General features: G+C 40.5%; 1 protein-coding gene across 1 annotated transcript in view; it reads right to left on the bottom strand.

Moving 5' to 3' along the window:
- Positions 1–27,370, bottom strand: part of LOC122814104 (nucleolar protein 11-like) — a 283,878-nt gene that overhangs the window by 4,763 nt on the left and 251,745 nt on the right. The window lies entirely within an intron of this gene.

The following is a 27,370-nucleotide window of genomic DNA, read 5'->3' on the forward strand; positions in this document are numbered from 1 at the left end:
ACGTATTCCTATCTCTGAGAGTAAGGTTATTGAACCTTTTATACAACTTAGATTTACCATTACCATAATAACCAAGTAAGTCATCTTCAACCATTCTATAAAACACATCTACTAAAGGATGGTTATTAGGCATGTAAATACTGTGTTTCCTAAAATCAAATTTCTTATCATTAAAACATGTTCCAAACTCATACTGTAACATAACATTTCTCAAGAACATTTTGATATCAATCAATACAGCTTTTAAATTGTTAGCGCCAGTTGGAATAAAGTTTAAACCTTTATTTAATACATTGATTTCAACAAAATCTAATGTACTTTTAGAAATATTTAAAACTAAGCTGTTCCTATCTGTTGCCACATTTTTTTGAGAGACTGGTTCAACTGTCTCTCTGTCGAATGTTCCCGCTTCGTTCTGCCACGACTGATGAACGGTCTCTTTTTACCCCCTTCTCCATGGATATGGGAAGGGGGAACTGTGGAAAACCCAAAGAATTGGATGGAACAGTCTTAACCATTCCTACTACTTGTAGGAATCTTAGGTCTAACTACTGGTTGGTTGTTACATGTCTCATCAAAGCTATTGTCTCTTATTCAAAAGCCGTTCATCCTGTGTGGCAGTTAATAAAGATGTAGAAGGATGCAAGCTTTCAGTAACTATCTGTAGAGATGGTAATGGTATTAGCAGTTATTCCTTGTCTGTATAAGAGTAGAATGACTAACTTTATTATCAGGAGTCAATACAGGTGTCACAGAAATATCAGATGTTTGTGAGCTGATTTAATATTCTGTGTAACATTAGTATTACCAGTTTGCTTTTAATTGGGTATATTGACCACATTAGTTCTCCCATAATTATTCTGTCTCATATCACGATTAACTCTGGGCCAGGTGAAGACATGGCCTTCCCTGAAATCTTTAGTGTCTCTATCAATTTTAGTGCGCTTCTGTTGTAATAAGCGCCTTTAATAAATCAAGATGCCATCTAGAACAGTAATGAGAGCACTGTCTACTATAACCTGTGAAAATCATTCATACAGTGCTTCCTGTTTTAAAATAAAAGCTTTTAACTTTTCTTCTAGTTTGAAGAAGTCCATAAGTAATTTAATATAGTTAAAGCTCACCTCTAAATTCAATTTCTGCCACTTGGTTAGAAGTTCCGGGCATAAATCCCCGTATGTGGGCATCTTCAAAATTCTTAAGCTCCTCAGTATTATTCTTCTGTTAATGCACACCTCAAAATGTTGTCGTTGTAACAGAAGTCGTTTGAATTTTAAAGAATCTCCTTCCAGCTTCTCTACAGCTGTACGTAATTCCTCCAGCTCAGTTGTATCGGGTACTGCCACATCTTCACAATTAGCCTCATACAGGAACAATGGATTCTCGTCGTTCAATAAACAGGCCATGAACTTTGTATTACGCTTTCGCCTCCCCTAGGCAATGTTACTGGTTGAAATTCAATTTGGGTAGACTCGATTGGTCTATTCACTTCAGTGGCTATCTCAATGTTTCTAGCCAGCTCAAGGGGTCTATAATCCAGTTCAATGTCCCGTTGTTATGATGGATTATGAAGGCTACCATGAAGCTATGTTTAAGATGTTGAGTGATGACAAGTATTATAAATTGACAAATAATGAAAAGGTCGAAGAAATCAAATACAAAATATTGAATTTAATAGACTATTTAATTAAAAGTTTTGACATTACGTCAGAACTAGGTAAATATTTATTAGTGGAGTATCCCATGATTCCAACTATACAGGGTTTACCTAAGGCCCATAAGGACAGTGTTAATCCACCAATGAGGCCAATTGTTTCAGGTAAGGGGTGGTGCACCGAACCTCTCTATGTAGAGAAAGCCCTGAGACCAGTTCTAGAAAAAATACCATTGTCCTTCGGGACACTAAACAGTTCTCAATAGACTTGTATAATTTCACCAATACATGTATGTTGAACTCTGACACATTTTTGCCACTTTAGATGTACAGTCATTATTCACAGTCATACCCAATGATTTGGGCAATGAATTAGTTAGAAAATATTTACTTAAACATGGTGGCCTTGTAAATAAACAGACTTAATTTGTCTGTTTTTAGAAGTCATCTTGGAAAACAACATTTTTGTATTTGAGCAGGACCTATACATTCAGTGTGATAGCGTAGCTATGGGCACTTCAAGCGCCACCATCTACGCCAATATGGTCCTGGCTCTATGGGAGGAGGATTGCCTTTTTCATTTAGAATTATATAAACGGCATGTGCTTTTCTACTGCTGTTTTGTTGACGAGGTCTTCCTTCTCTGGAGTGGTAAAGTGGAAGAACTTGAGTCGTTTGTAGTTGATATAAACAGTATGACAGGTTATTTGAAACTTACGTACAATTATTCCAACACATATATGGAATATTTAGATGTATATATAGAAAGAGTCATGGATAACTCTGTTAATACAGGTGTATATAGAAAACCATGTCAAAGGAACACCTTGTTGTATAGACGCAGTATGCATCCTCATATTTTTAACAACATTATAAGAGGACAAGGTATGAGAATATCACGTCTGAATGCTACAGATGCAGGCTATCAACATGCATTACTTGACTTTAAGAATAGGCTGTCAGCTCAAGGTTATAAAGACATCGAAATAGAAAAAGGTCTTGTAGATATGGATTTGATTAGGGAAGATAAAGCTGCACCTTATTTCTCTACCAGAGTTGCACAGGACAGAATTGTTAGACAGGATCCCAAAGGTATTAAGATACCCATGTATTATACTAATGATAATGGAGTCATTTTAACATAATTAACAATCACTTGAAGATCCTTATTACCAATGATGATTTACGGGAGATTATTGGTAACAAACCCTCTTTCAGATATAAAAATAAACCTAATGTAAGAAGAATCCTCTGTCATAGTACACATAGAAATACTCCTGACCAGATTACAAAAAACAGCCCTTGTGGACAACTATTGCATCAAGCTTAGAAAGTGCCAAGAATCCTTGCAGATCTGTATCTGCCCATCCAAAAACTTCTTTAATCTACTATCAAGAAATTTCAGAGAAATTGTAAACTTTAAAATCTCCCTCTGTATTAGTAATAGAAGGAACATGTGCACCACCATGACTACTGTGACTAGTATTTACATTACTTAAACTGATCAATAATTCAAGCACGGGGATGGTTCAGGAGGGCAGATTATTGATCAGTTTAAGTAATATAGATACTAGTCACATTAGTCATGGTGGTGCACATGTTCCTTCTATTATTATGAATACAGAGGAAGATTTTAAAGTTTACAATCTCTCTGAAACAATTCTTGATGAAAAAATTGTCAATTTAGTATGGGACTCGCGTTTGTTCCAGCTACTGGTGTCAATTTGGCCTCAACGCTCATTGATCTAAAACTTTTCTTAAAGTTAAATTTTAAAATCCTGTTCGGGGAAGGACATGGTCAAGATAAGGCAGAATTCAGTATCAGCAGTACCTTCAACCCATCTCTGCATCCAGCTTTGGTATTTTTTGAGAAAATGTGAGTTGGATATTAGACACTACCTCAGAAAAACTGTACTTTCCAGGATAATTTAAATATGAAGGAAAGGTTTTTACTTAATTTACTGCAACAGAAGATCAGTATCATGAAGCCGGATAAAAGGGGTGGGCTTGTAATCATGGACAGCCACCATTATGACAAAAGGATACATTAAATACTTAGCACTCATACGTATGAAGAAGTTACTAGAAATGAGTTGAATATGGCCTATAGGAGAATCTCTACTGCTCTGAATAATATGTAATTGGAAAACAGAATTACTATTGATATTTATAATTATTTGAACATTACTTCACTCACTATTCCGACTATATTTGGTACTCCAAAAATACATAAGGATGTAACCAATCCACCTTTACGACCTATAGTGGATGGTCGCAACTCCATTACATACTCTTGTGCCAAATTTCTTGATAGTAGATTAAAGAAGTTTTTGGATGGGCAGGTACAGATCTGCAAGGATTCTTGGCACTTGCAAAGCTTGATGAATGGTATTGAATATTCCAATCAGGTTTTGTTCTTCACAGTGAATGTAAAGGATCTGTCTTCTGTCATACCCCAACAGGAGGGTATTCAGATTATAGAGCAGTTTTTATTTGAACCGTGCCACAATGAGAAATCAATTTATATGTTTATCTGTTTGATATTGTACTTTCCAATAACTTCTTAATATTTAATAAAGTTAGGAGTTGCGATGGGTTCACCTTGTGGGACCATTTTCGCTAACTTAGTTATGGCAGGATGGGAAAAGAAATATAACCACAGAAAAAAAGGCGACTGGTTAGATCCAAACACAGCTTTGTCAAAAAACTCTCTGGCTCTGAAAGTAATCCAGACATGCTAAAAGAACTGCACGAGTTTTTTGATAAAGTGGGGATTGACTTGAGAATAATGGTAAAATTTAATACACGAGCTCTAGATGGTTTAACCAAGGCTTTAGATAACAATGAGGTTATTAAAAAGGACTTCTTGTTTGACTTTTTTAACCAATTATAACATTTTTAGTAAAGCAGACAATTTCTGTTCAGAAACATTTCTTCGGAAATGTAATAAAATAAAAAGGGACCTTAATGAATATGGAAAAGGGTGGGTATACCCGTATTCGCCTAGTAATGGCGGCAACGGTAATGTAAAAATGCAATCAGGTGGATGGAAGGGAGCAGGAAGTGACATCATTACCGAGAGTATATCTTGATCAAGAAGCAAGGCAGCATTCACCAAACGAATGCGATTTATGGTGTTCTGAGCATTTGAGGGGGAGAGAGCAGCAACAGCCCCATTTCTCCAGAGATGGACAAAGGGAATACAATCAACAAGCGGAGAGACCGAAGACTCAAAGGGATCAGAATTTTCACCGATGAAATTGATGGAGTCAGCGGACTTTGGTTTTTCAGAAGCAAGTTCTACTGAAATTATTGGCGTGAACCAGCAGAATGGTGGATTTATGTTATCAGGACAAGTAATGACTGGTGAGACTACTGGAACTGGCGTTGAAGGGTATTGTGCAATCTAAGAGTGAAGTGTGTTATATGATCTGGAAATGTTGAACAAAGTTTTTTACATGGCAATTAAGTAGCTGATGAGTTTATTGTAGATTTTTGTGATGTTGAACAGCAAGGTGCAATATCTGGAGTGATGTACAACTGGTTTTGTGAAAGGCCACAACAGTGTGAGTTTTCAGGCACAAATACTGGAGTGATAAATGTTGGCTTATGTTTGTCAAGTAGTAACATGATATCTGATCGTTTAAGTGTGGGTTTTAGTCAACTTGAACAAAGTGAGGATTCTATTATTGAATGTATTAATGAACAAGAAGCTTTGGATGTTTTAATAGCTTTGCTCAATGAAAAATGGTTTGGTACCAGATGTTCTAACAAATATGAGTGGTGACTTTAAAATTTATAATTATTCTAGCAGGTCTTTAACATTACAGTATGCCAATTTGTTATCCAAAAATTTTACCTTTGTTCCTAGTAGGAGAGGTAATGTGGCACAAGTACTTCTTGATCTCAAATTATTTGTAAGAAAATTAAACTGTAAAATGTGGTTTGCTGATGATCAAATCCACGATGAGGGTACTAATTTAAGAAATCCAAGCACATTTAACCCTCCAACTAATTATATAGCTATTTATGAAAAAGTTTGTGAGAATGAAATAAGACAGTTAAGGAAAGTAAAAAAGGTATCAGAGTATAATCTAACCAAAGATGAACATAGATTGTTGATGGAAATAGTTAAAGATACTAGCATCCATGTCATGAAGCCTGATAAGGGCAGTGGCTTGGTGATAATGGATGCTGGTGACTATTCAAATGCTATGAATACCTTATTAATGGAGGAAGTTTATGAGGAAAGTTCAATAAATGAAATCGATCTCATGAACAGAACAATTGATTTGAGGTTGGAAGATATGCTGTTGGAAGGACTGTTAGATGAGATGCAATACAGATTCATAAGAAATGACCATCCTATGGTGTCCAATATCTTTGGCATCCCTAAAATTCATAAAGGGTTGAATAATCCAAAGTTTCGGCCCATAGTTGATGGTAAGTGGGCAAAGACCTATTTTATTAGTAGATTTTTGGATGGATTCAAAGTTACATAAAGGTTTAGTGTTTTTTTGATTATATTTGTAAGGATTCCTGGCATTTTTTGGAGAAATTAAATAGTATCCAAGTATACAATGATATAGTTAGTTACCATTTATGTTTGCAATTTGTTTACTATCATTCCACATGTGATAGGCCTGGAATGGCTTGAAATTCAGCTAGTGAAAACAGGTTATGTATGAACAGGATACCATTAATATGTTACTTGCCTTAATGGAAATAGTTTTGAAAAATAATTACATTCATTATGAGAGCCAGTATTTCAAGCAGGCTACTGGTGTAGCCATGGGGGCAGCTTGTGCCCCCATTTTTGCAAAATATGTGATGTCATTTTGGGAGCAAGAATATGTCCAAGAGAGAGTTTAACAGGTACATTTAGTGTTATACTCATTTTTTGGATGTCATATTCCTGGTATGGAATGGCAGTATAGGGTTATTGGAAACTTTGTGATCACATTAATGGCACAGTGGAATTTTGAAAGATCACATATGATTACAGTGTGGAGAGCATTACTTATTTAGATGTATGCCTGAAGTTTTGAAAAGGAAAAGTACAGTTGTGTACACTTAACATAAATGTAGATGTTAAGAATGTATTCACTGTTGCAGTCATTACATTTGGGTAATCCTGCTGGCAGGTTGCCCTCAGTTGGCCTGAATTCCAAAGTCTTGGGTCCTGCGTCGGCTGTCGTTGCCCCTTCCCTGACATCAGGTCATCAGGGGTATAAAAGCAGCAGCAGATGCAATTTTCTTTAGTTTTTCTTGCCCCAGATGTCAGGTGCCCCCTAAAAGGGTAGCCAAAATGTATATGTATATATAAAATTACATGCAGCAATATAAACTTTACCTTCATCCACAAGCAAATACACCACATAGGTTGTATAAAATCAGAGAAGGAAAGATAGGTTCCATCAGAAGAAAAAGGGGGGATGGCGGGTGGGTAAACTGGACTGCGACAGTGAATACACTCGAACATCTACATTTATGGTAAGTGTACACAAATATACTATGTTCTTCATGTTTCACTGTTGCAGTCACTACATTTGGGTAGATTCCCAGAGCTATGGTTGGGAGGCTGGAGCTAAACAGCTTTAGGAGCGGCTATGAGACCCTGCAGTACTGCAGTGGCAAAGCCTGGCCTGGATTTAGAGTAGAGTGGCGGATGATAGTGCCAGATGATGGTGCCTTGTGAAGGTGTGCACTGAACTCCATGTAGCTGCCTCTAAAATGCCCTTGGTTGGTGCTCCCCTGAGAAAGGCTGCTGAAGTGGCTGCAGCTCTGGTGGAATGTGGCCTAATGCCCTTAGGCACTGGCTTGCCATGGTATAAGTAGCAGAAATGAATGCAGTGACCTATCCATTTTGAAATAGTCTGCTTTGAGATAGCCTTTCCTTGTGATCCTGCAGCATATACCACTACTAATTGCTCTGTCTTTCTGAAAACTTTGGTTCTGTCCAAGTAGAATCTAAGGTGTCTTTGTACGTCCAAAGAACGCAGAATTTTTTCCCCCTTGTTCTGTGGATTTGGATAAAAAAGTTGGCAGATGAATTGTTTGGTTAAGAGCCACACTGGACACCACTTTAGGTATAAATGTTGGGTTTGTCCTCAGTGAGACCCTGTCCAGATAAAAAAAATGATAAAAGGTTCCACAGCCATGAGTGCTTGTAGCTCTGAAACTCGTCTTGCAGGAGTTATTGCTAGGAGCAGAGCTGTTTTCCAAGATAAAAACTTTATATCAGCAGTAGCAGCTGGCTCAAAAGGAGGCAGGGTGAGTTTTTCCAGAGCATAGTTGAGGTCTCATGCAGGCATTGGTGATCTATTTGGAGGCCTTAAATTTTTGGCTCCTCTGAGGTACTGTTTTAATAAGGGATGAGAAAAGGTTGGTGGCTCTGTATTGTAATGAGCCGAAATGGCACAGGCATGAATTTTAACAGATAAGAAAGATAGGCCTTTGTCCAGCATCTCTGTTAAGTATTGTAAAATCTGAAGAATATTTGGTACAGCTGTATCTGTTCCTTGTGTCTGGTTCCAAGCACAGAATCTCTTCCATTTTCTAGCATAAGATTTTCTAGTACTAGGCCTTCTGGCTTCCAAAATGACATCCATCACAGCTTTGCTGAGAGGTGTGTTTTGTATGGCTACATTATCCGCCATGCTGCCAGGTTTAAAAGTCCTGAGTTGGCTGTGCAGGATCTGATTGTTTTGCTGGGACAGTAGATGCAGTACTTGAGGTAAGGTCCATGCCGGGCATTGAGACAAGCTCCTTAATATTTGGTACCAGTGCTGGTGGGGCCAGTCTGGTGCAATCAGTATCATCTTTGGCTTCTCTTGTCTGACCTTTAGGAGTACCTTTGGGAGGAGAGGCAGAGGGGGAAAGGCATATACGGATAGGTTTTTCCAGCTGAAGGATAGGCTGTGCACTTTCCATACTTGTCTGTGATAAATCCTTGTGCAGAATCACTTTAGTTGGTAGTTGTGAGTGGAAGCAAATAGATCTATGTCTGGGCACCCCATTTCCTTGGGATCATGCTGAAGACTTGTGGATCCAGCTACCACTCGTGGGGATCCAAGAGGTTTCTGCTTAGTTCGTCTGCCGGAGTATTTTTCCTTCCTGGCAGGAATTGTGCCTGCAGATGTACTTGGTAATTCAATGCTGTGTCCCACAAAGTCATGGCTAGTCTGCAAAGGGGGTAAGAATGTGTGCCCCCCCGGCTTGTTTATATACCACATGACTGTGGTGCGGTCTGGCTTTATCAGCAGTTGTCCTGGATGAAGCAGGTCCTTGAAGGCTGTCCGGGCATTTTGAACAGCTAGCATCTCTTTTTGATAGATATGTAGATGCATTTGGTTTGAGGACCATGTTCCCCGAATGCATCCTCCTGCCATGTGCCCCCCCCAGGCATAATCTGATGCATCCATTGTTAGTGTCTGCCTGGCTGGGGGCAATATGAATGACTTACTTGTTTTGGTGACGAGCCTTTGCCCACCATCGAAACTCCTGTTGCAGGCAGGGAATGAGAGTAATTAGTTTCCAGGCTGTGGCAATGTTGAGTCCAAACACTTTTTAGGTACCACTGAAGTTTCCTCATATGCAGTCTTGCATATAGAATGAGTAGGATGCAGGATACCATGAAGCCCAAAGCCTGCAGAATTTTTCTTGCAGATAACTGGGCCTTTGTTGCTAACATTTTGAAATAGGTAGTCAGTTGCCTTTGTTTGTCTGGCGTGAGATAAGTCATCTGGGCAGCTGTATTTAAGCTTGCACCCAGAATATTATCTCGAGAGGGTAATAGTTTTGATTTCTTTTCCTTGACCATTAGAAGCATTTTCACAAACGCCAGATGCTGTAGAAGGATGTCCTTATTCTCTGCTTGAATGAGACGATCATCCAAGTAAGGATATATTTGTATTCCTCTTAGCCTGCAGAATGCAATTACTGGTGCCAGGAACTTTGTAAAGACACTGGGCGCAGTAGATAAGCCAAAGGGCAGTGCAGAGACTTGGTAATGCATTGAGCCAGCCTTGAATCTGAGGTATCTTCTGCATATTTGTCTGATTGGGACATGCAGGTATGCCTCTTTTAGGTCTAAAGTTACAAGCCAAGCGTTCGTGCCCAGCATGGGCAGAAGCTGCTGCAAAGTCAACATTTTGAATTTTGGTATATCCAGGAATGTGTTCAGAATCGATAGGTCCAGTATTGGCCTCCAGGCCTTGTCCTTTCTGGGTACCAAGAACAATAGAGTAAAATCCTTGTCCCCGCTCTTGCTCTGGCACTTGTTGAATGGCCATGTCCATGAGGGATGAGACTTGTTTTTGTGCCTCTGCCCATTGATTTTTTGGCAGATCTGGCCAGCCGTTTGCCCTTGGCAGGGTATGGAAATGGAACTTGTAGCCCTGTGACACGATATTTAGTACCCACTTGTCCTGGGTTATAATGTGCCAATTATGAGAAAAAGTGCTAATTTTCCCCCTAAGGGTGCTGCCAGGAAATAAGTGCTTGGTGCCGGCAGGGGGAAGTCATTGGGACTGTTTCCTGTAAGGTTGTGATTAGTCTTCTCCACTTTTGGAGGTAGACACACCCCATTGCTTTGACCTGTATGAACCTTGCGCCTGGAATCTGCCTCTAGGGCATCTGGGTCTGACCCTTTGAGGTCTGTCTGACACAGGAAAGGACCAATTCTTTGTTGGCCAGTGTCTACTAAACCTAGGCGGCTGTACTTGTAAGAAATCTTTGACTGTTTGCATAGATTTAGCCTTGTCCTCCATTTTCTTTAACACCTCTTCTGCCTTAACACCAAACAAAAAATCATGCTGTAAAGGTGCATCTAATAATTTAACTTTAACATGATCAGGCAGATTTTGTTCCTTTAACCAAGCATGCCTCCTAATTACAGAACCTGTATCTGCGGCCCTGCAGGAGGCCTCTAAAGAATTAAAACCACATTGCAAAGTATGCTTTCCAACTTGTTCAGCTGCATGCAATACATCCTGCATTTCCTTGTTTTCTGCACATTCTTAAATTAACATTTTCTGTTTAAGCAATGCCATGACATGTTGCTGACATTTGAGCATATGAAACGGACAGTTTAAGGCCCTTATAGCCAAGGTAACAGATGTGTAAACCTTTTTTCCCCATCTATCCAATGCCCTAGAATCCCTCTCAGCAAGGGTAGGGTTTTTTGCAGCGGAAGCCTTAACTCCCTTGGGACCCTGAGAAATAGTTTCTGGGTCTGCAGCAGAGTTTTTAAAAAGGAATTTATGTGAGTCAGGAAACCTGTAATCTCTGTCAGGCTTAACAGGAGCTGGAGGTAAGGAGTCAGGGGTAAAGGCTAGACTCCAAAAACACATCATCTACAATGTTCAACACAGGAGGGATGGCTAGTGGCTTGTGCTGAGGTAGTAACAAGAAATCCCAGAGCCTCTTTTTAGATTCTGAAAAATCTTGGCTCTCCCAGTGGAAATGCTCCCTCATGGTATGTAAGGTTTCCCCAAAGGAATAGTCCTCAGGAGGAGAAGCTGAAGGAATGGATTCTTCTGCATCAGAATCCTCAGGGGGGGGAAAGAATATTCCTGATCAGAAGAGGAATCAAAAGAAATGGAAACCTGATCTGAAGATTCATAATCAGTATTTTGCCTAGGCTTCTTATCAGGCGGGGGATGGGAACCCCTGATCAAGGTAATAAAGTCTTCGGCCATTTTGAGCATTTGTTTTTTGGGCATGGAGACCTGTTCACGTGGCTCGAGTTTGCTTCTTTGCCTTTGAAGTCGGTTTAATGTATAGATGACGTTTGGGTCTGAATACATCCTCAGAAACCAGTGCCTGCTCAACGGCTCTGGACCCATCTGAAGGATTAGCTTCAGAGGCTTCAATACCTTGAGTTTCCAACGGCATGGCCGACTCCATGTGGGAGTCTGTAGCAGCCTGCGACTAGTAGCAGTCGTTAGGGGAACCGGCGACTGGCTTAGGAGAAGCTTCATTGGTTTTGGGTCTCGGGTGTCTTTCTTTTCGTTTTTTGTGAACTCCAGTAGTCTGATGGCTTTCCGACGACATTTCTGGATAATTAAACTTGCGTCCAAAGTAATTCAAAGCAAAATCATACAGACGTTTAATAGTGCGTTGGTTAAATCTAGCACAAAACCGACAACCCAGAAAGTTATGATCGGGGCCTAGGCAAGGAATACAGTAAGAATGAAAATCCTTATGAGGGATTTGCTTCCCACAAGAAATACAATTATTAACTTTTTCTGACATCGGTTCTGGAGCAAAAAAGTTTCCTCAACAGGGTACTTAGCTTTATAGAAGACTTCGGATCTGAAATTCGAACTCGAAAATCTCAGGAGTTGGCCGACCGGCACTTGTGAACTGCTTCTGCTTCGGGCACTGCACGGCAAGAAAGACTGATGAAAATGGCATCGGCTGCTTCTTTTATACCCAACGGCCTGACGTCAGGGAAGGGGCGACGACAGCCGACACAGGACCCAAGACTTTGGAATTCAGGTCGACTAAGGGCAACCTGCCAGCAGGATTACCCAAATGTAATGACTGCAACAGTGAAACACGAAGAACATCTGCAAAATTGACTTCAGGAATTTATCGTAAACCAACTTTTTCAAATTCATATTTGAACTGAGAGTTGGCATCCTTACTCACAAAATTATTAAGGGGCAGCTGGTGAATGCTGTTAGAATGGTGAGTGAGGATGTTACTTTTAAAAAAGAAGGGGAGTTTATATCACAGATGTTTTTGGAAAGGGGATACCCTAGTAGGTGGTGAGCACGGTGTCAAAGGAAGTGGTAAAAGAGCGAGTGGACAGCATTTATAAGCCTATTTTGCGAAGCCCAGATGAGGGTAACTTAAGAGGCCAGGTAGTTTATCACGTCAAAAAGGATGAGCCTAATAGGAAGCTCAGTTTTATTACCACCTTTAATTTGGATGCAGATGAAACTGTTGAAATTCTTAGGCGTAATTGGGGAATTTTGTCATACGAGCAATGTATTACACAAAAAGTAGGATTTGCCCCTGTGATTGTTTATAGAAGGGATAGATCATTTAAAAATCTGTTTGAGTCTAAAGGATATGATGATTTGGCTGTATCCACCAGGAAATGGGGGAATTGTAAGTGTGGTATGGGGAATTGTTGCAGTAATATAGCAGAGACCCCAGAGTATTTGAAGGTAAATGGATTGAACATCAACATTGTAGGGCACTTCAACTGTTGCAGTAAGAAAGTTGTATATGTGGCTAGGTGCCAGTTATACCCCGCTTTTTATGTGGGGAAAACCCGTAGACTATTTAAGGACAGGTTTAAAGAGCATTTACTGGACATAAGGAATTGTAAAATGACCGATGCTTTGAGTAGGCATATTTCTGAAAATAAGGACCACAGTTTTAAATTTTCTCTTTTGCAACATTTGGTTACAGCTGCCCAGGGGAGAGTGCTTGATGTGCATTTAGACATTTCCGAGTTAAGGTGGCAGTTAAGGTTAAATGCCATCCAACCACCTGGTAGTAATGAGAATGTGAATATTGCATGTATATTGAAATTAAAAAATATTTTAGGGTAATAACTAAAGTTTTAGAACCACCACCGTAACAAATAGAAGCAGGCAAAATCTGAAGGTAATGCTACTCAATGCTAGAAGTCTAAACCTCAAAATGCACTCTCTCGAGGCACTCCTAAAAATGGAGAACATTGATATCTGTGCAGTAACTGAGACCTGGTACAAGGCTCCAGAGAGCACCCCTGCAATACTAGGCTACAATTCTTACCACACTTTTCGGCCACAAAACCAGGACCGAAACACTAAACCTGGAGGAGTGTCCATATTCACCAAGGATATTCACACCTCCAGGCTAGTTGCCCAACACAATGCATCTGAAATTCTCCAGGTGCAACTAACACTAGGTAAGACTGCAATCCAAATTGTAGCTCGTTACAGATCCCCATCCATGCCCCAAGATTCTCACTACACCTTTCTAAACATACTGGAAAATATTAAGATACAACCAAACACCCTAATACTGGGTGATTTTAACTACCCTGCCATTAACTGGGAAAACTACTCGGGTACCAACTCCTTTTCTCAATGGTTCTTGGAATTCATAAATTCCAACGCCCTGGATCAACTAATCCATTGTCCCACCAGGGGCTCCAATATCCTAGACCTGGTCATTACCAACATGGGAGATAGATGCTCCACACCAGTGGTCACCCCTTCATTGGTCAGGTATGAACATAAGAAAATCACCCTTGACATTCACATCCCACACCCTAGTAAGGAAACCTCCTTAAAAAACTTCTACTGAAGTCAGATGTGACAAACTTCACAACACCCACGCAGACGGGATCTGGAAGTTCGACTGCAGAATCCTACACTAAGGCACTGTACGAGCACATCCACTCTTGCATGAATCATGCCATCCCAAACAGAACAAAGACGTTCTTCTCCAAAAAAATGGAAGCCAATCTGGTGGTCCCCTGCTATAAACAAACTATACAACAGAAGGAAGAAACTGTTGCAAAAAAGAGGAAAATCCCAGGATGCAAAATACTCCCTCACCAGCCTCAGTAAGAAGCTGAGATGCCTCATAAAATCCTCAAAAGCTAATTACGAAAATAAAATTGCCAAAGATTCCAAAGACAACCACAAGGCATTCTATAGATATGTCAAGAATCTAAATGGCAATGCTCAGATCTGCTCTCAGTTGCAACATAATGGCATTAAATATACTGATCCCAAGGATATTGCCAATATCCTGGCAGATGGATTTAGTGCCAACTTCACCTCACTCTCACCCCCTAAAGGACCCATTTCAATACCAAAAGACTGCCAAATTCTGATAATCACGGCCACACAGGTAGAAACCGCACTCTCCAAAGCTAAGAATACAGCATCCATGGGACCAGATAACATCCCAGGCTGTGTACTACATGAACTACAAAATGAACTGGCACCTCACTAAGTGTGATGTTTAATCATAGCCTCACCTCAGGCTTTGTGCCCACTGAGTGGCGCACAGCTACAGTTATCCCACTCCACAAGGGAGGATCCACCTTGGATCCCGGGAACTACCGTCCCATCAGTCTGACAAGCCTGATTTGCAAGGGCATGGAACGCATCATCATGGAACTTATAAACAAAGACATTGGCAACCTTCAAACACTAAATCCCACCCAGTTTGGGTTTGTGAAGGGCCGATCTTCTCTCCTGAATCTGACTGACTTCTTCGAATCAGTCTCCAGAGCTGTGGACGATGGTAAGGCAGTCCCACACAGCCTATCTGGACCTCGCCAAGGCCTTTGACACCATCCCCCACTCTGGAATCATGGATAAACTTACTAAGCTGGGCATAAATCCCTACGTCACTCGATGGGTTGCTAACTGGCTTACTGACAGAACCCAGACAGTAAAAGTAGCAGACTCAAAATCCAGCTCCAGACAAGTGGAGTACCTCAGGGTTCAGTCCTGGGACCACTCTTGTTTGGCATCTACTTCTCTGAAGTACAGGCCAACACTAAGGGACTCTGGCTAACAAAGCTTGCAGAGGACTGCAAACTGGGAGCCATTATTGAATCCCCAAATGATGTGGATATTCTACAAAAGGGCCTTACAGAAACAGATGCCTAGTGCCAGAGCCATGGGCTCAAGCTTAATGCCAAGAAATGTATAGTTATCCCCTTTGGAAAAAAACATGTACCCATGAATTACCACATAGGTGGCAGGACACTAAACATCGAAAGTGTGATGAGAGACTTAGGGACACAGGTGGACAGTGGTCTCACTTTCGATAACCACATTGCCACAACAGTCAGGTAATCCTATGTGGCACACCTCATCACTAAGGGCTTTTCATCCAGAAAAAGGGAGGTCATTGTCCCACTGTACTAATCCCTCATTAGACCCATTATAGAGTATAATGCCCTGTTTGGTATGTACCTCACAAGACATCTGCAACAGCTTGAAAGGCCACAGAAATACCTCACTAAAAGAATCACAGGCCTAAAGCAGATGCCATATACTGACCGTCTAAAAAAAACTCCAGCTATACTCTGTGGCATATCGTCTACTCAGAGGCGATCTCTGCTTAACATACAAGGCCATGTCAAACCCTGAGCTGTTGGACATGCTCCACTTAAAGAAATCCCAATCCCTCAGAGCCACACGCTCCAGGGATCTAAACCTGGTCATCACAATGAACAAAACATGCTGGAAGATAGGTTCCTGACCCAGTGACTCCCCATACTCTGGAATAGACTGCCCATACATATCAAGCAGAGCGCCTCTTTGGCCCCTCTTCAAAAGGAACATTGATGATTGGATGGGAGATAGGACATTTACCCCGGGGATCATGTCAGTCGCCCTGCTAGACAGGGGCCTGGAGAAGTAAATATCGTGGGAAGAAATATCCAGGGAACTGTTATGGCTAGGCTTGCATAGGCCCTAGGGAAGATAGCCTAGTACCAACCTATGAACCTACATTTGGTTGTAATAATTTTTTTTTTTTTTTTAACAAAGTTAAGTGTTTTTAATTCAGGGAGTAGTTAAGTGGGTTTCTCTGATGTGCAAATTGCCATGTAGTGAGGTATTTTTATGTATATTGAATTGTTGGTATATTACTTATTGATTGGGTGTGGTTTTTATATAAAAGAGCTGGGTTGTTAAATTAGCATTGTTCTGAAGAAGTCCCTCCAGTAGGGAAGAAAGCACTCAACCAGTGTGTGTTTTACGACAAAGCTGTGTCTAGATCAAACCAGTTGCTGTGAAAGAGTTTTTCTGTGGTTATAGTTCATGGTTTGGAGGTACTGTTATTTGGGAAAAGAAATATGCCCTGGGAGGCAATTATGCTAACATTATGTTGTAGCTCCGTTACCTGGACAATATATTTATCCTATGGAAAGGTGACCAACAATCTGTGGAACAATTTTTAACATATATTAATAACATGACAGTGTTTAAAATTCACACATGCCATAGATGACCAAGAAATAAACTATCTGGATATTAACCTTAGTAAGGATAGACTTAACCAAAGATTTACTGCAAAAATACACAGGAAATCAGCTTACTCTCTTTCCTGCACTTCACAAGCTCCCATCCTTTATAGAATAAAAAAGCAGTAGTAAAAGGACAATTTGTGCTGCTAAAATGGTTAGCTTGGAAGCAGATTTCATTTTTGATTGCAGGCGTGTCACAGAGAGGTTTATAAGTAGGGGTTATCCTGTTAGATTATTGCATGAAGGTACACTGAGATTAGCCATAAAAGGAATAACTGACATTTTTCACCAATCCAATTCTAATCAACAGGTGAACCAGGTATATATACAAAAGGAAGATAATCGCATAGATTTTAATGCAACCTTCATTACAACATTTAAACGTTCATTTTTATGAGATAAAAACAATAATTAAAAAAAATTGGCATTTAACCAAGGGGTTGCAGCACGTGTCATTAATAAATTTAAGGATGGTGTAAAAATGATAGCCAGTAGAGGCAAGAATTTAAAAACTCTTCTTGAAATATGTCAAATAAAAAAAAAAAACACCATGTAAAAGGCATGAAAAAATGTGAAAGGTGTAATTTATGCAAGTATATGTAGGAGGGTAAATATGTTCAAATTAATGGTTAGAAATATAAAATGATGAACTAAAATTGTAAAGAGCTGGTATATGTGGCAATGTGCAAGCACTGTCCAGCTTACTATATAGGGAAGACTACTAGAACCCTAAAAGAACGTTTATGAGCACCTATATGCCATTAGAAAGATGAATTTAATGCATGCATTTGCAAAACACATACAGGAGTATGGTGAACATACATTTGAATTTTGTGGTACCCAGTAGGTCCATAAGCAACTTGGAGGGGGGGGGCATGGATGCTACATTTAGAAAGAGCAATTTGGCAACGAAATTGACATTCTTATGTATGGCCAGGTTTGAATGACTACTGTGCAATCAATAGTACACTCAGGCTAAAAGCATTACTTAGGTGAGATTTGTAAGCTGGTTTTAATTATTGCTGACCTGTGTTAGGGTAGTGATTTAATAAGTATATATATATATATATATATATATATATATATATATATATATATATATACATATACATACATATATATATATATATATATATATATATATATATACATATACATACATACACACTTTTTTTAAAATATTTTAATTAATAATCAACTAGGATGTCTTTAGATTATTTATTAATGAAATAATTTAATGCATTTTGTGCGTGTTTTATATATGTGCGTATTTATTTTTTTTTAAATTTTAAACTTTATGACAATTTCTTTCTAGTGTAGGGTGGGCTTATAAAATGCTATTTAAGAAGCTCAGTTGTGGTTTAACACCGTTTTAGTCTGATGAAGTTTGATGTTTTACAAACGAAAAGTTCTTCACTGTATTTCATTAAATAAGTTTTGCTTGCACTTGGGCCTTTTTTTGTGATTTCTACAGTTATTATTTTTTTTTTTTGTTCGTTTTTCGAAGCTTAAAGTTTGCACAATTTCAGAATTTTTTTCCATTTCTGGCTCACTTTACGAATACAATGCAACTGACAGCCCCAACATTTTACATTTGTTACTGTGATTTATTCAAACAAAGGTTTTACTCATGTTTCTCTGTAATCAGACACGGCAATTATAGACCTGTTTAAATGAACTATGATAGGGTAGTTATCAGTGAATATACTTTATTAAAATGATGTGTACAGCAAGTTTTATGCAGCCTTTGGTGGATCATTAAATGTGCGCTTATACTTGGCTGTCCTGAAGAGTTTTTATGTTATCAATGTTATGCTGGGCTGCATTCATGCATTCAGTACCTGCTGGTTCGTGTTTGTGAAAAGCAGTACTGAAATTGGGACGGTTATAAATTGAATGTTGGCAGGCTTTTATAAGCATGCCTCTACTGTGCAACTCGAGTTGGTATATTTAAACATGTTTATGTATAGGGTGGGAGGAACTGTAATGCTCTCAGAACTGCTGTTGCTGGTTTTAGGTACATTTTTGTTGCATAACTACATATTATTTCACTACATTTGACTTGGTTTATTTTTTTATGAAATTCATCTCCAGTAAACTCAGACAATCCTGTGTTATGATGAGAGAGTTTGGAAGAAAGTCATCAACACAAGCTGTAATGCAGTAAATCTCAATTTTGAAAGCAGAATGAGATGCTTTAAGTGACCCAAATAATTTAATAAAACTCTCAGATCATAAGACACTGGTGCTATGAATGTGAAAGTTTAGACAAAAAAAGTGGAATCACAAAAGAAATGCAGCACAAAAAAAAGTTTCTACATCGCTATTATAGATTCATAGGTGTGTACTAGGTTAATGGCCCTGGAGCCTTTACAAACCTAGCTAATAGAATTACCCTGGCATTGTGCCACCCGACCAAAGTTCCCAGTGCCTCTGTAGAGTAGAGCCACTGGAGTGATCCACGGGGTGAATTTTCTATTTCCCATCCACTCATCAAGATTCCTCTTGAAGAGGCCAGTGAGGTGCCCTGCTTGACATGTATGGGAAGTCTATTCCATAGCATGGGCAGTCTCTGGGTTATGAACCTGTCCCTCCAGCTTGTTCTGTTGATTGTGGTAATGAGGTTGAGGTCTCTGGAGCGTGAAGTGCCGAGGCATTGGGATTTCTTTAGATGTAGCATTTCTAACAGAGCTGGGTCAGACATGGCTTTGTAAGTCAAGCAGACATAGCCTCTAAGTAGGCAATATATGAGAGAAAATAGTTGGAGTTTTTTTTTAGTCTGTCCATACAGGACAAGTGTTTAAGGCCTAGGATCCTCTTTGTGAGGTACTTTTGCGGCCTCTCCAGTTGTTGCAGGTGTCAAATGGAGGTACATACCAAATGGGGCATTCTACTCAATGACTGGTCTAATGACGAAAGAGTAGAGGGAGACAATGACCTCTTTCTTCCTGGATGCAAAACCCTTAGTAATGAGATGTGCCACACAGGACTTTGACCACAGTGGCAATGTGGTGGTCAAGAGAGGTTGCTATCAACCTGTGTTCCCAGATCTCTTGTGTTCAGTGAACTACCATCAATGTGGTAATGCATGGGAACCAGGATTTTCCAAAAGGGGATGACTACATTTTTTGGCATTGAGCTTAAGGCTATGGTTTTGAAATCAGTCGATCTCAGTCAGAACTTTCCGTAGGATATCAGTCATATGAACAAATACAGAAACTACTAACTTCCTACCAAATCTGCGAGAGCTGACAAAGTTCTCACCCTGATTTTAAAGGCTGAAAAATGTTAATGTTCTCCCAACAGCTAATGACTGTATGTACTAAGACAACCTGGATATGCCACCGTCTGGAAAGCCATGAAGGAAATGTGGTCCTCATACCTCACTGCTGCCTACACAACGCTCTCTGGTCTAATGTCCTGGGCATCTAAGAATGCTGGACTACCACCACCTGCCTCTTCACCTTCTCTTCTACATGAAGTTGAGATGTTAAGTTAACCGTTGCCATCTCCTAAACTGTATGACAGTCATACCAAACTGTCTCTGGTCTTCTCGTACACAATCCATCTTTCTTTTGCTGGATGTCCCTGCTTTCTCTTGCTTTTTTCCTCCCTACCCCAAATCTTCAGACTGTCTTCTGCTTTTCTGCACATGTGCCTGAGCCACTATAATCTTCTCTCTTTGACCTTTTTTCTAATTGGAGCTACATAAACTTCTGCTCTGATGTCCTAATTTCTTTGTCTGTTGCACAGTGTGCATCCTTCCACTCATCTCAAGAACTTCACCTCAGTCAGCTCAAGCTTCCTCAGCTGCTCTGCCTTTACCGCTCAGGTTTCTGTAACTTCTAGTACTAGTCGCACCATTGCTGTATACACCTACATTTTAATCTACCTGGCATCCGACTGTCATGCACTACCCACGGCACTGTCAGTTGTCTGCAGCTCCTCTTGATTCGAGATTTCACCTCCTCATTCATTCTTGCATTCTCCCTCAACCACCCCTTCCCAGATAGTGGAACAGGTTATTTTCCCCTTCTATTTCAATTCTTAGCTTCTGTCTTCCCTCATTTGCTGCCATTACAATAGTCTTATCTCTATTTAGTTTCATCCCTTATGTCCTCAGATTTGCATTCCATTTCCCTATCCTTTGTTGAAGTTCTTGCTCAAAGTCCACCTGCAATGTCACATTATCTGCATGCAGCAACTTTGATGACCTGTCCCCAAAAATCTATATGCTAATGTAGTCCCTCACCAGTAAAAACAGCACTGGGCTTTGAGATGAATCCTGATGCACACCCACTCCCACCGGGAACCCCTCTATAAGACAACACTGTTCAATACTTGAATCATTATGCCCTCTTTCTACCAATATTTCTGTGACTTTGAACTACCGCAGCACTACCCTAAAACAGCTTTCTTGGGACCTTATCATAAGGTCTCTCTAACTCTAGGAATTCCCAGTTTAACTCTTTCCTCATCTTTAGCTTCTTTTCAACTATCTGTCTCACAGCAAACATTGGGCTGGGTTGATGGTGCTGCATCCTTATCTGAATCCAAACTGCTCAGCTCCCATTTTACTTTCTACAACTCTGTATAATTTACCATCTTCTGCAGAACTTTCATGCACTATTACTGGAATTTGATACCCCTGCACGGCCCACAGTTGAGGTCACCTTTTCTACACTGGCAACAGTATGCTTACTCTCCAGCCATCTGGGACATGTCCCCCCCCCATACCAGGATTACCCTCGGTAGACATTTTCTCCTCCATTTTGCCCAACATCTTGATCATATCTACTGTGACCTCATCTGAGCATACTGCTCTTCCAGACTTAAAGTTTCCTTAGGTACTGGTTCTTCTACGTTGGGGCCCTCCATTTTCATCATAGGCTGTTTCTTCTGGCAGTACAACTTCTGCGGGTATTTCTTCATTCATAAACTGCTGGAATTACTCCTTCCATCTGCATTTGATGGCCTGTGAACTAGTGAACAGACTGTAGCTGGCATCCCTTACGAAGGGTGTCTTGACTACCTTCTTTACCTTGCAACCGGATTAGTTTCTTTGTGCTATCTACAGAGACGCTTTCCAGAAGATGGTGCAGTGCCCTCTGATGCCTTCATTGTTACTGCAACTCTTCTTTTAGCTAACTAATATTGCTTCTTTGTCCGGTCTGTCTTTTCCATCTCCCACTTTTTCTGGTACTTTTCTTTGAGGACTTTCTGAATTCTACCACCAGTTTTCCTTATGTACATTGATTCCATACCTGGCTTGACTGCATATCTGTTGTATAGTCCACACACATTCAGTTTTGAAATACTGCTATTCTTCAACTCCACCTTTTTCCTCTTCTTCTAATAAGTGCAGAAGTGTGCCTGAGAGCACTCTCCATAGCTAAATCACTGGGTGAGGACCAGGATCACACAGAAGTGGTTGTATATAGAGAAGTCAAAGCAAACTGATCCAGTCACATGGATAGATGTATGCATTGCAAATTAAAACCTTGGACCCATACAAGTTTGCTCAGCAATGAATGAAAACAGAAAACCTGAACCACCCCTTATGCCTACCTAGGTGAAAAGCCTACTTCAGTCAGCTCTCCCCCATGATGGGGGAAATTAAATGGCTACTTGACAATATGATGGGTGGCAAGTACAGGAGCAAGAAACTGCATAAATTGTCCACTCTACATCATGCTACAGAACTGCAGTAGGTAAGCATAAAGCTGATGTAGTACATGTACCTGGTAAAGTAAACTGTTACAGAAATAAAGCATTTTGGACTGGGTGGGATAGAATGCCAATTACCCCCTTATGAGCAGGAAGCTTAAGCGCTAAGAGTAACTGCCAGTCATAGGGTTTCAGAAGAGAGCAAACAAGGCCACCAATCATAACAGGCTAAGAAAGGGGTTAGGGCACTAGGATGAGCGAGAAATAGGTCAAGGACATTAAATGCTGTTTGGCAAACAGGGAAGGCATCAGATTCTGAAGCCTGGCTTGGAAAACCTGCCCACTTTAAAACTATGAGAAAAAGTTGGGCACAATAACTACTACAGGCGGGAGGGCAAAGACATCTCTATGAGAATAGAGGGAATCAATGACCCTTTTGCAGGAACAGGTTGCAACACCACTGAATTTTAACAGTGCTGGAGGGGCACAAAACTGTTAAGAATGGGAGGCTAAAAGCACTGAACTTGACAGAGTGCTGGAGGTAAGTAAGACAGACACCAACCTCTGGCAGTAATGAAAAAGGGAGGCAAAGTGTAATGCCTGCTTTCTTCCTGTTCTTCTATCAGAAATAATGTGCATTGTTAAGAATGCTACATTGGGGAGGAGGTCATGGACCTCAGCTGCTGACAAAGATGAGGAGGAGGTGTGGTACACTGGTTACTGAATGGAGAGTGGGAAACAGAATACATGGGAGAATGAGGGATACGATACCTGCCAGTCTTGAAAAGAATGCATTCATCACTCCTATAGCAGCAAGGAGGAGTAACAGAGTACCACTTGTATCTGTATCGGGGGGAGGGATTACTAAAGAAGGAACCTAGCAACAATGAGAAGGCTGAAGGACTGAAGACCACCATTAATTTCAAACAGTGTGCACTTCTAGTGGAGAGTCACCAGCTTTCTGCATGCCTTGCTAGATGCAGGAATAGCTAAATTTCATCTGCAGTAAAGTATTTTGCATACCCTTAATTGTAAGAGGTGTTTAGACAGCTAATTCCAGATTCTCCTTGACTTACCTAACCTTACATTAAGGAAAAGTGGTTCAAAAAGTCATGGCCAGGACTAAAGTAAAGCCAAACTGTGGGAAAAAATGAAAGTAACAGTAATACTGAAAGCAACAAAATCAATATTAATTAAAATGCAAAAGTGGAATCTCACTTACAAAAAAAAAAAGTGTATAACATATACACATACATTTATAAACATACATATTCATATAAATATAGGTGTACACACACGCGCGCGCGCGCACACACACGCGCGCACACACACACAAGCGCCGCAGCACACACAAGCGCACACACACACGCCTGGCCACACACACACAGCGCTTTACACACACCTGGCCACACACACACACACCTGGCCAGCGCACACACACGCGCGCACACACACACGCGCGCGCGCACACACACACGCGCGCACACACACGCGTGCACACACACACGCGCGCACACACACACACGCGCACACACACGCACACACACGCGCACACACACACGCGCGCACACACACACGCGCACACACACACACGCGCACACACACACGCGCACACACACACGCGCACACACACGCGTGCGTGCAAGCGCACACACGCGCACACACACAAGCGCGCGCACACACAAGCGCGCGCACACACACAAGCGCGCGCGCACACACACAAGCGCGCGCACACACACACAAGCGCGCGCACACACACACACAAGCGCGCGCACACACACACACACACAAGTGCGCGCACACACACAAGCGCACACACTGAAAACCTGTACTTCTTGAGCATGAAAATCGCTGGCAGAGTCTTCTTAAAAAAAATCAAGAAAAGAACCACAAGCTGGAGCCAATCTCACCTGATACTTAAAAATAATAAAGTATTTGGTTTATAAGTCAATACCTCTTTATAGAAAAATAAACAAATTATTAAATAGGCAAGTGCTTTGGCCCTTAACACAGCTTCATCAGATTTAACTCCAGTTTACTCCAGTTTACAGGGCAATTTATATATGCTTTAACACAGTTCATTGTCAATTCACTGGAGCTGGTGGTCATAAATACATGCTACAGGTTGCTTGGCCAAGCTAAAGTTGGACTGGTCTCATCTTTCAACCCTGTGGTGTATACTTACTCCTACTGGCACCTAATAGATTTTAGCTTATGTGCTTTATTCCCCTCCTATACAGCTAGTACCTAATTGACACAGACACTTTTTACTTAAACTGTGTCATGTATACCGTAACAGTACATGTTGGAATGATCACTGCTGCAAAATCCTGGATTATATCCTGCCAAGGATAAAACAGCTGGTGAGCTTCCAAAGCTTCAAGAAATATTCCACCCATCCAAACCATTAGTCAGCTCAAACTCAGCTGACTAAAAGGACACGCTTAGGTGCCATGCCTTCATAGCTACAGATGCATGTAACTTCACGTGAACTACAGGAATCAATTCTGGCCACACTATGGGTGCCGAGGGGCTAAACCCAAACAAAGCTAATTCGGACCCCAGCATAAAAACACCACAAAAAAAAGTGGCTACTGCAGCAGTGATCATTCAAATATCTATTATGATAAATTTAAACAAATGCATTAAGTTCAGCATATTGATCACTACTGCAGTAGCCCTATCTGTATGGGTAGATAACCCTAGCTTACAACACTTGGAAGGGGAACAGTCCAGGATCCCCTGAAGAATTTTCCTTGCAAAAACTGATCTACACCTAGAGAAAGAATAATGTCTGCAATGCCTTGTAAACGTATGTGGAAGCCAAGTTGCTGCTTCTAGAATACTTGTACCAAATTCTTTCTAGTGCTAAAATAATAAGAGTTCATCTATATTTTCTTAGTTATAGGCAGATCACATCTTTTGCCACTATCTGGAACATACTGGAATAGAAGCCAGTCATATTTAACCTTGTTCAATTCACTGCCACAGAATGCTGCATGTTACATTAGACCTAGCACATGCAGAGTCCTTGTATGGCTCTTGGCACAACACATACAAGTGATGTCAGTAGCTATATTCTTTCTTGGTAAAGATCACAAATTACCTGATGCACATAAATGCCAAGGTAGATGGATCCAGTAACTGGGACAATTAGATAATTCCCAACATGGTCCTGACTAGCTTTAATTATAATTACAATGGCATAACTCAAGTGTTATAACTTGACTGGCTGTCATGCATTTGACATCCACATATTGCTTTTCAGATAAGGTAATGTACTAATGATGTGCACAGCCACTGACAGTTTATGTTTATCATACTGATCACTGTTACAACAGTCTTGGCTATGTGGGTTACATTCTGCCAATGATATAACCACCTATCAAAGCTTCAGGGCACCTTCCACATGCCCAATCAGCTCAAGCTGAGTTGACTATAATGAAAGGTTAATGTGCCAAGCCATTCAGAGATTTCTTGCCATTTAAGTCTATGCTCTTCTGCAGGTTTCTGATGATAAACTGTCAGCTTGTGATGTTCCTTTTGGGGGGGCAGGACTTCCACACAAACAGCCAAGTGCAATATTTATTTATTTTTTTTAAGGAAAGTTATTTTTAAGCTAGAAGTTAGAGTTTTAATGAACTATCTAGGGACTTAACCAATTTTAAATGGGAGTGCACTTTTTTCTTGTCAGTTTAAAAGTTAAACTTCTTTCTGTGGAGGAATTGTTTATTTTACTTTTGGGGGGCTGGCCAAGTATTTTAAAGCACTTTTTACTGTATTTGTGTGAAAAGTGACGGATACCTTTTATCTGTACTTGGGGCTTATTTTCCCTGGGAATGAAGCATCAGTTTCAGTTTGACCACTGAACAAACTACCAGTCCCATGGTTGCTGCTCCTTCCAGCCACAAAAAGAAAACAGATAACAGCCGCCTTTGCTACCATAGCAGGATACCAGTTGCTTCAGTCACAACTCATTTTTTACTCCGGATTCCTCTGGCTTAACACCTAGGGATTAACCACATCCACTGCGACTGCTTGTCTAGGAAAGGGATAGAATCTTGTTGGTCCTGGGAGAGGGAACAGGGAAGACCACCTGTTTTGTCAGAATATTCTGCCCATCCATGGGGAAACTGTTGATTCCATTAGTAGTGATGGCCTTATTTTTTCCTGTTAAAAAGAAAATAAACAAAATTTATCTACTAGTCATATTTCCTTAGGAGTAATTACTGGGTTTGGCTCAGGGTTTAATTCAGGCTATTGATGCTTCTTACAACATGGTTAAAAAAAGGGATACTGCTTTTACTAAAAAGATAAGATTCTGAATCTGGACAAGAAGATTAAGAGACAGACACAGGGTTTTCATTTCAGTTTCAAACTCTTAGGAGAGCCCAGTTTCAGATTCTTCCTGTGGTGGTTTCTCTTTCTTTGAGACTATTTCCAGAATGTGCCAGTGTTTTCAGTGGAGAACACTGAGGTTTCTCAGTCCCTCAAAATACTAAATGACCTGTTACAGGAGTTTCTAGACCTTCACCCATTTCTTCAGTTCTGTCAGTGCTGGAGAAAGTGTGGGACACTGCCTACAGTTTTCATGTTAGTCAGCCTGCTGCCACTAAAAAGGCAGATAGAATATATAAAGTTCATCAATCTTAAGTTCTCATATACTCTTCTCAAACTTGACCCAGCAGCTGTGCCTTCAGTTAATCTTACTGTGGCTAAACTTTTGGTTAGTGACTTGGTCATCAAAATTTCTTAACCTCTGCAGTACACCTGTTAGCACACAAAGTGCTGAGCAACACTTATGCAGCATCATGAAAAGTGACTGGCAGATTTTGATGGTGGAAAATCTTTTCATATCACTGCTTTCCCTACGATTATGCCGCTGAACTTAAAAGTAAATCGATGACATGATTGTGAAAAGCATGAAGTGCGCCCATAGACTTTAATGGGCACACTGATGCACATGCGCAAAGGTGAATTCGCAAAGGTGCACTCATTACATTCTATGGACTCTGTGCTCACTCTACCTACAGTGATGTGAGGCTAGA

Source organism: Protopterus annectens, chromosome 10.part0, assembly GCF_019279795.1.
Source record: "Protopterus annectens isolate FY-2018-M chromosome 10.part0, PAN1.0, whole genome shotgun sequence".
NCBI lineage: Eukaryota > Metazoa > Chordata > Ceratodontiformes > Protopteridae > Protopterus > Protopterus annectens.